This window comes from Blennius ocellaris (assembly GCF_963422515.1).
Source record: "Blennius ocellaris genome assembly, chromosome: 11".
Taxonomy (NCBI): domain Eukaryota; kingdom Metazoa; phylum Chordata; class Actinopteri; order Blenniiformes; family Blenniidae; genus Blennius; species Blennius ocellaris.
This window is the reverse complement of record NC_137660.1, coordinates 11,480,871-11,496,271: the sequence shown is the minus strand read 5'-3', so window position 1 is coordinate 11,496,271 and position 15,401 is coordinate 11,480,871. Positions and strand designations below refer to the sequence as shown.

Here is a 15,401-nt window from a genome sequence, read left to right as displayed (position 1 = left end):
ATTACGGAGTCACAATTGAAGGGTATACATTGAAAGCCTGAAAGCCTCCACTTGCTTCAAAAAAAAAAAATGTATTTGTAATGTATCTGTGATACAATGTAACATTTGTATGAAGTGTAGCTTGTTTCACACGTGTAAATTCAATGATATTGGCTTTATGCGTTACACAAGTGTAACAACAAGCCACAATTCTGCACGTTAGTAGAAACAAACTGACAAATATTAGTCAAGTAGTCAATTTTATTCACAAGAGTATCAGTCTCCTTAGAGACCGTCAAAAATTGCCATTGCCGACTATATTGCAAGTCGTCAAGGCGGGGTATTGGGTAAAGTTTTCAACTAGCAATAATCGCGCCTCGGATAAACCTCATAGGCTACGATACTGCCACTGCGCAAAGCTGACACACCCACAGCAAAGACAGAGGACCGTCTCTGGTCAACACACCTCTTTGTCACGGTGTGTACGTGGAGTCATTTACTACAACTTTGTGAATTAATTAAAACTTACTTTCAACATCTAAAACCCTCATCTACAAACATATTCGCTTGTCAAAATTTAATAAACTGATGTTGCAAAATCAACTGTAAACTTATAAGTGTTTCGTTTTGATCACGTGATATGATGTGAGCGTTTCTCATCAAAGATCAATAACAAACATTAAAACCGCCACAGAATCTGATCTGAATGAATATTGCAGCTTTACACACCAGGACAAATAACCGATTCATACAATAATCGCTAGATTAACAAAAAAATAATCCGTGTTTGATCACGTGATGTGACGTCGTGAACATTTGTAATCAAAGATCTACAATATACAGTGTAATCTCTTTATGATCCAATCTGACAAACCATTGTGGATTTATAATGTTAAACAAATCCCATCCACATCGTTAAAAATACATTATTAGAAAATAGTTATGACAGGATGTGATGAGACCTTGTGCGTCTTCATTTAAGGTTCCCTGAACACGGAAGCTGAGGGATCACAAGGTTCCGACCGTGTCAATAAGTACAACGCTTGTGCTTTAGAAAAATGCAGAAATAATACAGCATTAACAATTTAAAAAGTGAATTACGGAGATACGATAGAATACAATAAATGAATAAATTCACCCGGAAGTTTTCCACTTGGTTCTAAATGTGGGAGTTAATTTTTTTATCTGGAGCGTGTCTGGTTCAATCCAACCTCTCCGTCACAGATCGGCAGTTTAATACGCGTCAACGGAGTGTCACTAGTGACTTAGGTAAAATGAGTAAAACATACAACTGCCAAGATGTGACGCAGAACAAGAACACAAACATGTATAAATAAACATATTGGTTTCATTCACAAGGTTATCAGTCTCCTTGTAACATTTATAATGTAACATTTGTATCTCAAGTAAAGCTTGTTTCTCACGGGTAAATCAAAAGATACTGGTACTATACGTTACTTAAGTGAAATACTCAATCACTACTCTGCACATTTGCAGAATCAACCTCAGTAATAGCTTTTAAGTAGTCAACAGTTTTATTCACAAGGGTATCAGTCTCCTTAGAGACCGTCAAAAATTGCCATTGCCGACTATATTGCAAGTCGTCAAGGCGGGGTATTGGGTAAAGTTTTCAACTAGCAATAATCGCGCCTCGGATAAACCTCATAGGCTACGATACTGCCACTGCGCAAAGCTGATTTGATATCCGCGCGGCCACAGCAAGTGATTCCGCTGCATACTACCTTTATTAATGGTCTTTCACCTCAATCTTAGATTATCAAATGTATTTACGAGTGCAACATAAGTCACACGTCTATATAAATCAGACTTCCCTACAATGTATCATTTCTGAGTTTATTATTGTTTAAACTTTACACCGTCCCGCGTTGCATCATGGGATTTGTCAAGTTTCGTCATCAAGTCGAGACTGTCAGAATTTGACATTTTTCAACAAACATACTTTTAAACAATCAGGTTTTGTATCCTAATGGCGAATTGTAGGAGTTCCTGATACAGCTTGGCTGTTTTAAATACAATGTAAGCACATTTAAAAATATATATCGATATAGGATACGGTGGCTCGTTGGACTGAATTTCAAATCGCTAAATTCTGTTTCGATTAGAATTTAAACTCAAATGCTATGAATGAAAATCTGTATACCCGTCTATACCAAACATCTATACACTCGGACATAAAGAGAGCAATGTTTCCTCCATAGAGAATCATTTTGAATCAAAGGTTTAAACATGTCCATGCCATATTGCAGAACCTCCACCAGGGGTCAGTATAGGTACGGGAAAACGTGTCTTTCGTATGAGAGGGCCTGAAATCAAACAGGACGACTAAAAAGATAAATAAACAAAATTATTCAAAACAACTTCGCGGTGTATCAAAACATTTGTTTGAGGGGCAACATAGAGGTTAATAAATAAACAGTTTTCTGTTGTGTGTGAGAAGTTATACAACTCAATCTCGGCCTAATTGGCGTTACTTCTGCTGCCGAACAGAATATTAGAAATATCCCTGTACCATACAACACAGCGAAGCAACGTGTCATTTGAACATATCTTCAATTTGTAACTCTTGTTTTATTTTACCCATAATTGAAATTTAAAAAAAAAATAAACTTACCCCAGCTGTTTTGTTGAATAAGTCCGAACAATAAAACTCGACGAAAATCCAAAATGTTACATCCCAAGATGAGGAAAAGGAAATAATCCAGAAATATCGTCCAAGTTGAAGTATTTTCTATCAAGTTGTTGAGTCCATATCTGTGGTTAAGTCAATGTATGAGACATGTGCTCCTGAATTGACTGGAAATAAAATGGCTGTACCGGAAATTGATTCAATCATCCTTGATTTGGCCACTTTTACAAAATATGTATTTTAAATTATTGGCTTTAACTCCGTTGATGCTCTGACCACACAGGTATAAACGCTTATTGGATTATTTTATTCAGGAAGAGCTTTCAAACCACGGTAAAATGAGTCATATTGCCTATATTCATAACAACGTGAGCTTTGGTGTATTGACAGTGTGAAAATGGTTGTGTATCCAGGTCATTAAAACTGATAAAGCGTGAAAGAGTTGAGATTCAGTATAAAGGTTATTAATACAAACACATCCACCCTTTAGTTAAATTACAGTATGATTTATATTTACAACTCATATAAATGATATGCAAGATATATATATTGTATTGTAATTCGTATAATACATGTATAATGTATAATACATCAAATAATCAATTCTATTTAAGATTCAGATGATCAGCATTTCAATTAATAAAGACTTCTGAATGTTACAATGCCAAATTCAGTCACTACCTTTGTGTTTTGTGGTTTTCAGAAAGACTGACATAAATACGGAAGCAACAAGTCGCTGCTACAATTCCATTATTCATTTTCATTGTCTCAAATAAATCAATACTTTTTATTTCAATTTATGGCAGTTTTTCAAAATGAACCTCGTGTTAAATGGATGAGAGAGTAAACAGAAAGCACTGGCTTGGAGACAAAGGCAAAGGGAAAGTCAATTGTTTGGCACATTAAGTCACCAGAATAAATCTGTGGATTAACTATGCAGTTTAAATAGAAGGCATGAGCGTCTAAATTGAAGTGGGACACAGCAATTCGGCTTCAAGCGCTATAGCATCCATTCATTAAATATAAAAAGACAGGTTTATCTGTTTGTGGGGGAAAAAAATAAAAAATAAAAAAAACTCAGCCTCCAGGGCAGAGGATGCCAAAACGAGATACATGCCTGAGTGTAACCATACGATGTCAGATCAGGCCACGAGTCCTGGGCACAGGCACATGTGTACTTTTGCATACAAGTGTGTGTGACACAAACTGTAATCTCCCAGGAGGAATATTAGAAGCCTTTTCACTTGTTGTGGAGCTTCGGCGGGATAATGCCGGTGCTTTTGGGTGCTCAGCAGATAAGCATTGGTGTGCCAGGTGTTAAAGCTGCCTGGGCTGACACATTAGACAGGGATTTGCTCCTGCCAGAATGTCAGGCCAATGAGGCTCATAGAGGTAGGCTTGGATCACTGTCAGGGACAGGTAAGTACGCAGATAAGGGGATTACACCATGTTTGCGCCAAGTAATCTCAAATGAATCCTGCCAGCCTCTGTTTCATCCTCACCTGGAAAGCCCGAATTTATCTTTTCTCAACCCAAGAAACACATTATGAGGAACAAAGTTCAATTTACAAGATGATCCTTTTAACCTGGCTCAAAACGCATTTGAGCACGTGCCTGTTCTGGTCATTTAAAAAAAAAATGTGACGGCAATAATCTCCTCCGGTTCTCAAAGGGGTATGATTACCTTTTTTTTTTGTATTTGTATATCCTATTTTACCATCCGCTCGGAGCAGTTAAGTAATGCTTGGGGTTTGTTTTTTTTTTTAATCAAATGGGCCATCCTATAAGAGAGATCTGGTTTTGTGGTCTCAGACTGAAAAGCTTAAAGTTGACCTGTTGAACAAATAGGACTCAGTCAGAGTAGCTGAAAGTCCCTCTGGGCCTCCCCGCTGGTAGGCAGAGTGATGAAAATAGAGTGTAGCAGATGGCTTAGCTGTTTCCACCATTGAGCACAGGCTGCAGGGCAGCCCACATAATACCACGCCATCCAAAAGGGGCTCAGTGGACAGCCTCGAGTCCTGATATACTGAGAGCTGTTTTCCCTCTCTACTATCGACCCATGGGCTCATATAAGAAAAGCAGAACTACAATGACATACTCAAGTCGAGATCTAATCCGTCTTACAGCATGTCGAGCAGCGAGTAGTAGTTTAAGCGGGACTGTTTTGGTTTGGGGAAATGAAATCTCGTCAGTGAAATCCATAGACTGAGCATGTGCCAACCGGGGCTGATCCAGCTTCCCTCACAGTGCAGCTTTCCTGCCTGTAATTACACATCTTCAGACCTTGTGTAGGACACACAACCTCTTTGGATCTCTGATCAGTGACTCGACAGGAAATGGAATGGTGCACACTTTTCAGACTGTGTGCAGGCAAGCGGTGGTGTGTTTACCGACATGCAAGTGCAGCCGGAGGTAAAGAGGGCCATTGTGTAATCCGGTCTGCACCACATCAGCCTGGTTAAAGACATTTGTTGTTGCTTCAAGTCTCTCTGTTCCCTCTCAAAGTGAAGCCACCTGGACAACACAAGATGAGCTGAGTAAACTGTGATTGGATTGTGTTGTGGGCAGAAAGTGGAAGATAATCACATTTTTTCCCCTCTCAAAACGACAGCAAAGATAACGCCAGGAGACATCTGATAAGAAAAGGCAAATGTCAGTCACGGTGGCTTTCAGTTTCAATCCAAACTTTAAGGGCAAAGGTGAAATAAGTTCTTTAGTTTTGGTGCCACACGGCTATGTTTTTTTGTTTTTTTTACATTTTCTTTTAAAGTACATATCATATTTAGAGGACGCACCAGTTCCTGGAATTAAAAAAAAAAAAAAAAATCCATTAAAACGGTAAAAGATAACTCTCTAATTCAAAAATATTGTCTTTTGCCTCTCCAGCACACATGCTGACACACATACACACACATGCCTGCAGATTGTTCACACCCACCCACACACTGCTGCCACCCTGCTATTCCCAGTCTGTGGTTATTCCCAGACTGAATCACAACAGCACCATACGCCTGTCTGTGCGTTTTGCTGCCAAACCTGATGTCTCCGCGTCGCACATGCCTTCACAAAGGATGTGAGCTTTCGCGTACAGTCGCCAGAGCTCGGTTCCTCACACCGCCTCCTCTCACGCGCTGTAATTACTTCTAACTCATATTGACAGCTGGAGGCGCACTCGGCGAGGTCAGAAAACCATTCCTCTCAAAGTGGTGCCTCCGCTTTAAATAACCTTCCCCTGTCTCCCCGTTGAGTCTTTCTTCACACCTTTATCGTTCAACAGCACGACAAGTTCCTGGTGTCTGTGAACCGCTCCATCTGTTGTCTGTGCATCTGTAGATTAACCACCGCCGCGTATCTGGCAACCTTCAACCCCCGGTGAAGCAAAAAGTAAGACTGATAGATGCGCGACGCCGCCACAATCCAAGGGCAAAGACATGCAGTGTCGAGAAAATGTGTAGAATATTTTCACATCTTCCAAATTCCCCGCTTATGGCGGGGTGATGGAAGCACACATCTTTAGACTTTACACGGGACTGAAATTGGCAGCTCTGACTTTAAATGAATGCTTTTGAGGTTGTAATGTGTTTTTGGATGAGAGCCCGGATCAAATGATGTCAGTTATTTACCAAATGGTTTGTGATCGAAACAACTTGATATGTGAAACGCTTATGTTTCAAGGTGTTGCATGTGCGATCGTTTTCAGTGATACACATAATATGTTTCTAATTTATTACTATGATGCTTGTCATTTTGCAGAAATTAGCAGATATCTATCTATCTATCTATCTATCTATCTATCTATCTATCTATCTATCTATCTATCTATCTATCTATCTATCTATCTATCTATCTATCTATTTTTTCCTACATGATTTCTTGTCCTTATGATTTTCAATGAGAAATCCGGACCATCAGAAAGAAGTGGGCACAACTTTAAATAATTTCTGAACCACAGTTTTAGACTAGATTGTATAGAGGCACATTGACATTATAAGCTGAGTTTCAGTGTAATGGCATACATGTAATAGTTAAATTGTAGTTTTTCCTGTACATTCCACCATGCATTTGCAAAAAAAAATATACTATTATTTTATAACTCCAATATTCCATCAAAATGTAGTAGTTGTCGCAACAAAAAGTTGGGGACCTGGAGACAATTCATCATGGTTCTAGCTTTGTGGTGGTGGGGCTCATCTTCCCATGTAAAAAAAGACATTCTGTATTATATAATAAACTTTCTGAGTGTTTGTCCGTTGTTAGTAACGTAGAAAACACATCACATGAAAAACTGAAATAAACATATAAATATCTACGTTGGTTAGTAAATGCTGAAGAGTAAGTGAAACAGTTCATGCTATCGGCCGACAGAGGGCAGTCTGTCCACGTGGTAAACACTGTGAACTATGAACCTTGGGTGTAATCTGACTACTATATCATTATGGACAAGTGAAACGCTGCATCATAAATTAGGCTGTATAATACATTTGATAGTCAAACATTTCACTGTCCGGACTGGCTGAGGGGCAGTCCATGACAAATGGTACCGTTTGACACCAGCATGATAACAGATCATCACTATTCAAGCAACATAAAGGCGAGCTGCAGGAAGGTATGGCCACATTGATCAAAATGTCATCCCAGTCAGGCTATCTCCCGAAAAAGTTCTATTCCAATTCCACTGGAGTGAACATGAAGCATCTCGACTCTCTACGCTACCTCAGTCCCCCGGGCTCACATGTACCAACAGTCGGCAGTCTCATTACTCTTTAGACAAACACATTTGGACATATTGAACTCAGACCCAAAACAAGCAGGCTCTACCCCGCCACTTTCCACTCTCGCAGTGCGATGTGTGACGGGAGAGTGTTTGTCGCTCTCTATCCCTGGGTGTCTGTTTGCCTGACACTTGTCTGGCTTGGCCTACTTTCTTCTTGATCTCATCAGTCAATGTGAGGACCTGTGAAGGCCATCTCCCCATCTTAGTTCTGTGAATCTCTGCCAGCTCCGTGCCTGTGTCAGCAGTTAGGGACTGATTCACGCCCACGCAGTCTCCGGTCTTTGCTCCGGGGCCCCACCGGGGCAAAGGCAGGACGTCTCCCACGTACAACAGACAGCCTCATTTGCATACCCATAAATCACTCAGAAAACTGACACCCAGCCACACAACAAGGCATGACACTGCGTCACCAAACTCAGTGTGCCAAATTGCATTGCCGTGTGATATTAGGCTCTCAGCATAAAGAAGCCATTCATGTAACCTCCCGGGTGACGCCGGAGTCAATCAAGCTCGAGCAGTACTTATAGCACATATGGTTCAGATCTGAAATCAACGCCACTTTCACCCCCTCGCAGCATGAATGCGTCTCGTAAGTGTGGAATTCTGGCAATAAACGACCAAAACATATGGCCGATTCAAAGGTTGTTGCACAATCACAGGGCAATGAACTGTTGTTGCGCTTTCTAAAACTTAGCAGGATTTAAGATCTGCAAAATTATACATCTTGTGATTAACGATTCAGCAGCCAAGGTACAGTGAGCACACCAATAATTTGTGCTATAATGACTACTAATGTGGCTCCTGGAAAGACGTACTCTAATGGAGCTCTGCGAAATACCAATAAATGGGGTGCTTTTGAAAATATAAAAGGAGTGTCCCTATAGTCTCTTTCCACATTAATCAGAATTCATTTGCATGGAACACCAGTGGGTTATTTATGTTCAACTTTGTTGTTTATTTATTAGGCAAAGTGCAATTAACGTCATTACATTCTGTCACTCCAAATGTAACAGATGTGTTGCGCATTAAGTTTATAGCAGCAGCTAATTTACAATTACAATCAATTTGCTTTGAAGTTAGGTGATGCTGAGGATTCAGCAGTACAACGTGAATGCATACTTGATGATGCTCACAGGACCAACGAGTGACAACCCGACAGCATTGTGTCTTTCTCGGGGAAACTGACAGGCCTCCCTGTCAACAGTTTTCCCTGTGAACTAGTGTACATACTCTACCATTCGCAATGTCTGCTGACTCCCCTCGGAAAACATTAGGTAGCTTCTTGATGGACACTTGCAGTGTCTTGCCTTTTCTGTTTGTGTGTGTGTGTGTGTGTGTGTGTTGCCCTGAGGTCATGTCTGCCAGTGAAAAGGTAACAAGGGGAATATTCTCCACTGATGAGGACAAATCAAACAGTGTACATGAATGTACCCATCAAATTCGGATGCTTTGCTTCTTTGCTTCAAATAGTTTATTTTTAGGAAATGCAGCTACTGTGGTGTCAGACAATTTTTTGGTCCTGGGGTTGGATTTCTGCAAGAGGAAATTGGAATCCTGACCTCGGTATTTCTGAATTCCTGGCTACAGCGCCGCGCCTCAAAAAGGCATCCCTCACATTTCACATTTCTAACATGAATAGAGGAAGCACAGGTGTATAGAACGACATTTACCAATGGCTGAACTCCATTTAGGAGCTTTACCTTGAGGGGGCAGCCTGCTGTGCTGCCTTGCAATCTCATTGTCATGGTTTAAGAACTGAAAAACTAAATCATTGCTAATGTTCAGACATCTATTGTGTTCTATTGATGAGAAAAAAAAATTCATCGATTCATTCTTCATGCTTCATCCAGATTAACATGGGAGCCGATCCCCAGCTGACTGTGAAGGCACGGTACACCATAGACAGTGACACAAACTCAAATTCAAACATACAAATTAGAGTCATGAATAAATGTAAAAGACATGTTTTTGGACTGTGAGAGAAAAAAGAAAATCCTCATTTGGCCAGGTAGGAGGCATCTCAAAGCAAATTGAATCAGCTTCGCCTCTTGTCCAGGGGACTCCAGCTCAGAAACGATTTGCGATTCAACACAAGATGCAAAACAAACTGAAACCAACTGTCCTGTGCCTGTGCTCCGCTGTGAGAGTCCACAGAGTGGATACAATCTTAGAAAAAGCCCAGAAAAAGCACCTCGTCAATGACAGGATATGACAGATCCATTTCAATTGAGGGCCTGAAGGGAAATTCCAACCAGATACTCTGGAGACTAAAAACAAACTCTGGCTGATAGTCTGGAGAATGTTATGGACTTCACACAAAAGCCCAACATGCTTTTTATAAAATGAAACGTCTTCAGAGTCATACGACAAAGTCCAGTTGATCGGGTTCCATTTGCTTTGAGACAATAAGTGCAAACTGTTCTATTAATATGCCACCATACTGAGAATAGATAGATATTTGGACATTTATGGTCAATGCGTTAATCATTTTCCCAAATGTGCCATTTGTCGACAAATCCTTATTCCTCAGGCTTTAGTTTTATGTGAGGAATGTAGATTATATATATTGGTAAAACTGAAAGCAGTTGCATTTGGTAAATAGTAAGTCAAACGGTGAGCCGTTTCAAATAATACATTTTACTTTCATGAGCATTTCTTCAACAACACCACTTTTACATGTAAATGAAATCAATTTCAGTAATGTATATGTAGTTGCACTCAAACACACATTGTTCAGTGCCCTTTCCAACCCTGCTAATCTGTAATTTGGGTGAACGAGCCCTTTAACCCACCTCAGACTATCAGTAGATGTGGACAAATGAGCCAACAGTGCAACCAATATGCAGTACTTACTGTAACAGTGTCACCACATTTCAACATTTTAGGATAATGTTTCAGAGAACGCAACATTTATTTGTTAGATACTGCCTCACCAACACGTGTGGGGCGGTGGGCAATGAGAAAAACTGAAATCCAGATGGTGCAGTGTATCATTTCAGGAAACTGGTTTCGAACTATGCACATTAGGGGGTACCAAACTTGTTTTCATCCACAGGATACTTACAGCCATGTTGTAGGGGGCCAGCAGAATGTCAGCATAACAACTTTTAAGCACATATTTGTCAACACCTAATATTTTTCCATATTTCAGTGCAAAGAGATACAGTGGCATCATGAGAACCATTATATTCAATTTGACGTCTTTTTATAAATCCCGATCACGCTGAAATTAACAAAGTTAAATTTGATTTTGTTTTTTTTCCCATTTAACAAATCTGCAGTTCACATTCTTGTAAGTACAGTTCCTCTACTTGCAGCCTCCAGCAGGCGTGTTTTTACAAACTCAGCCTCAGTGTGACTTTGATGATGACGCGCTTTCACAAGCAATCAGGTCTTCGTGTGCGCCATGTGTTGTGCTACATGTTCACTATTCTTCCAAAAACAGCCAAATCCCCTGTGCATAAATTAAACAGTAGTAATTACATTCAAAGAAAAACTCCAGTTATTATTTTCTTTTTTCATGTTCACATGTTTAATTCAAGTCATTCCTTGAGCCGGTTTTAGCCGCGGGGCCTTAAGCTTGACACCTCTGATGTGCTTCATAATGCAAATGAAGGGACGTGTGCCAATAATTGTGCATATGTGCAGCTATAAAACAACATGGATCCAATCTGAGAGTGTTTTCATAGTGCTGTATCATTGCGCTGTTTAAAACGTGTCTTTATTTCTTGCCCCTCCAACAATGACATGGAATTTTCCGCTCCTGGATCAACTGTGGAGCCTTTATAAACACAGTTAATCCCGACGGGGCGGGACTAAGAGTGACATCAAAACTATTGGTCCCGTGCATTTTGAAATGACTCCCGGTGATTGTAGTTTGGCCTGGAATGACCTGGAGCCAGCCAGCCAGCCAGCCAGCCGCCCCCCCTCTCCCACCTCCACAGCCCACTGGATCCGGTCCACACTTTTGGGAAGCACAGCGCGGGGCTGCCGCGGCGCCACACCGCTCCCACCGCTCTCCCGCCGCCCGCGGAAATATTTCTGCGCGTCGGCGCACAGACGACGCGCAACTTCCCTTCTTGTTCTCACTGCGCGCACACGCACAAACGCGCACTCGGGGTGGTTTCAGCCTGGAGGGAGAGAGAGAGAGAGAGAGAGAGAGAGAGAGAGAGAGAGAGAGAGAGAGAGAGAGGGGGGGGGTAGGAATTGGAAATACTTCCTCCGGTTTCCCGATCGCGACGGTTCCTCTTCAGTGCGCGCTTCTTCTTCTCCTCCTCCTCCCCCCTCCTTCTCTTTCTCTTCCTCCTCCTCCTCCTCCTCCTCCCTCCTTCGTCCCTGTTTTCTCTCGGTACAACCTGCGGGCTTTCCGACGCGATGACAGTCGGGGCGAGAGCTTGAGCGCATCCCACAGGTGTGTTTGCTGCCAACTGAGACTCGGCTCTTGGAGGCGCACACGCGCGCGCGCACGCACGCACGCACAGACACACACCTGGAAATTAGGCTACCATGTGACTCGGCACCTGGGCGTGGAGAAACTCCAGATAATCTAACCGGAGAGACTCTATTTTTCAGTCGAGGACTTAGCCGTGTCGCTTCTCAACGGGAATAAGCGACAAAGTAGCCCGTTTTCCTACGGAATAGTGCCTTTTCTGAACCTCCCCCCCTTCGTAGGACGCACGGGGCGAATAAAATGTAAACTTGCTTACGGACATATTTTTTTTATTTTTTTTAAATTTTTATTCGACCAAGTGGCTTCGCCAGTGTTTTGGACTGTTTTGTGCAACTACTCTCTTCGCTGTTTTTCCTTCAAGGTGAGTTCCGGGGAAAGCTGACGTCTCCTGTCCAAGCGGGTTTGGGACTCTTTACTTTTGCCATTTTATCCGTGATATCTATTTCAAACCCTGGTATACATGAGCGCAAAGTTTTAATCGGTTATTTTACGCCTTATTGATATAGTACCGGAGCGTAAAGCGTCTCCATGCCTTTGACGCTCCTCCTGTTATTTGTACTTGGAGCGGCGTGTTTTCCCAAACAAGTTCTCGAAATCCCCTCACAATGAAACATTCTTTTGGGAGCAACCTAATGAGAACGAAACGCTCTTGAAGTACCGTGGTTGTTCCTGAACATGTGAGACCCCCCCCCTCCCCATACAGCGGCGTTATTGTACAGGAGTTACGAAATGCATGTTTGTAACGCTTCGTGGTGTTCGAGGCGACTCATGACTGCTCGCAAACTTGTTCCCCTGTTCTCAAGTCAACGGCTGATTGTTTGCAGGGAGGGACGAGGGAAGCCAAGCCCCTCCAGACATGCTCTTGTTTCCTGTTCGCCTTTCTTCCCCGGACCGTGCATTTCATCAGGGTGGAGGGATACAGACAGAGCGTCTGCCCTATCGCCCCGCACGGAGGTGTCTGTCACTGCGCGCAGGCTATTTCAGTGAGAAATGAGCACGTGAACTGTACACTCCCCTCCTCTCCCCACCGTCCCCAACCCTCCCCACCACCCCTCCTCTGGACAGTAGATTGTACATCAACATCAGAGGGGGCAAGAACAGCAGTGAGCAATTCTTTCCTGTTTGTTTTTCTTCCCTCTCTTGCTGCTTCTCTCTTCCTGCCTTGTCTCTCTTGTGGAGAACAAGGAGACAGAAGCACTATTCATGTCCCTGTTGAATCTCCTGTGCCTTGCTGTCAGTCTGTATCTCCCAGTCCCTGGCGCAGCCCTCAACAGACCACTGTACTGTCTTGTTGCCTTTCTAAATCGTCCTTTTATTTGTTTTTGTTGTTGTTGTTGTTGTTGTTGCAACCTCCCCCCTGCCATCCTCTGCCCCTTGTCGGCAGATCTACTGTATGTAGGATGCTCCATCTCCGGGAGGGATTATTCCCACTAAATAACACCATGCAGCCTCGTGGCGGGAATGGATTAGCGGAGGGAAGGGGCACGTGAAGGCAGGAAATACGGCTGATGGTAGTAGAAGTTGAGGCGAGGAGGGGGCTATAGCAGGGGTGGGGTGGGGGGTGGTCAGCCTCCAGTCTCTTGACTACAGCAGGGATTGATGCCATCTGCTCACACGGACACACAACCGATTGAAAACCTGAGCTGCTTCCATGTCCTTCTCCTCTTTCCACCATCTCTCTCTCTTCTTACCCTCTGTCTGCCCCACAATGCTTCATTCAGTGTTTATCGCCTCTGCTATGAATAAATAGAGACACCTTATCTTTGCCGAGGAGAGTGGTGATAAATGTTTTCTCCCGCTCCGTGCAAGGGTGAAGACAACAAGCATCCCACACTTCTTCAGCACAGAAGAACAGAAGGCATTTCTCATTCAGGTCATATTAGTGCTTTGGTATTCTGCGAAACAATCCCAAAAGCCAAATGCAAGCTCGTGCTCTGTAATACACAGTGAAGGGTGCAAACGCCAAACAAAGCCAGCATTTCTATGAGTCCACTCCGCCTCCCTGCCTCTTTTTGGGTAATAGGCCACTCGCTCTGAAAATGAAACTTTGTGATGAGATCCACTCTGTGTATTTTTAGATCCAGTAAAATAGCTTCTGACCAGCTCAGAAATGGAGGCAGTGAAAGTCTGGCCAGCGAGCGCTCAGCCGTTAAACCTCCACATGTTTGGGTGAGCTGAAGTTCATCCTTTACTTTGGAGTCTCACTCAGCTTTCCCAGGTAGTTCAAACCTGTTGTTTCATCTAAGCTCACGTCTCACAGTTGTACAGTGCTTATGAGGGCACACGAATTTGAACTCGTCTGTCGTCTCTTGTTTCCTTTGAGCCGGATTACTGATTTTTGTCATTTTCGTTTTGGAAATGCAACCGTAATCCTCATCGGCAACAAGTAATCACAATACCTCCCGTCTGCTGCATACACACAAAAATCCATCACCAAACAATGTGATACTTGAAGAAATGTGTCCGACGCTAGTTTATTGCAAATGGCTCATTTTAAATGACAAGTTAATCTCCCTCTTTCCAGCCTGTACTAATCATTGAATGTAATCTCCATTAAAATAGCATTGCTGTTTTTGTTAGTTCTACTTTCGTTTTGAAATGGGTTAAGTTAGCGAGTGTTTGACTGACATTTCCAAGTGGATTTTGTCAACTTGGTCATAAATCAGGAGTAGCACACGTGAGAGAGAGAGGGTCATACATTGTACCTTGTTCTTGTTGCTTATCTAAGATACACAGAGATTTCAGGGACATGTTTGCAGCTACAGCAAGGGAGTGTCAGCCTGGCATTAGACAAGTGAAGATTCTGGGGTATATGATTTCCATTGGAGGCAGACTCGTCTATTCATGTCTGGGGATTATCTTGTGATGAACAGTCGTCATGCTGAGGTGGATTTCTTATCTCCGCTGGGTTTTACAGCCGCCACCCTTACCTTTGGACTTCATGGCCTTGTCCTCAACTGTCGCCTCAATGGTTTCTCCTTTCTTCATTTCATCCGGCGCTTACATACCTGTTTGATTTATTTTTTTTTAGCCCTCATACGATAAACCTTTTTCAACCTCACTGCTCAACTCTTCTTCCCTCGACTCAGTCCAATTGGCCCCAGATCCCAAATAAGAAAGCAGATGTATAGCAGACGTACTTGGTGCGACCATTCTAATTCTCGTCATCATTTCTCTAGCAGCGGGCTATGACACAGGCTCTCTGGCAGAAGATGACACATCATTGCACTCCACACCACCAACCAAGTATTTCATACAGCTTTACATTAAGTGCTGTTTGGGCTTTAACCTGGTCTCTCCGCACGCCTCCAAGTCGAGCACTTCAGCCCCAAACATTATGGTCAAGTGTAGCTCAGCGGGGGGGTTCCTTTTTACCTCTAAAACAACCTTGACGCTTAGTGAACCCACACTGTCTTTCATCAAGTACACGACCAGGCACATCATGCATTCCAACCATCTTGACATCATTTCTTCTCCTGCTGTTGCCAAGTCATGTGGGTATTTCCCACTGCTGCCCACACTGCCTGCTCTCTGCCTTCACCTCCTCCCTT

General features: G+C 42.7%; 1 protein-coding gene across 2 annotated transcripts in view; it reads left to right on the top strand.

Annotated features, from left to right (window-relative positions):
• The first annotated feature begins 11,905 nt into the window (after positions 1 to 11,905).
• The window catches only part of plxnb2b (plexin b2b), a 130,858-nt gene continuing 127,362 nt past the window's right edge, over positions 11,906 to 15,401 (top strand). For both annotated transcript variants that reach the window (XM_080504313.1, XM_080504314.1), the window contains exon 1: positions 11,906 to 12,211. The gene's annotated coding sequence lies outside the window, so the exon portion shown is untranslated. The remainder of the gene's footprint in view (positions 12,212 to 15,401) is intronic.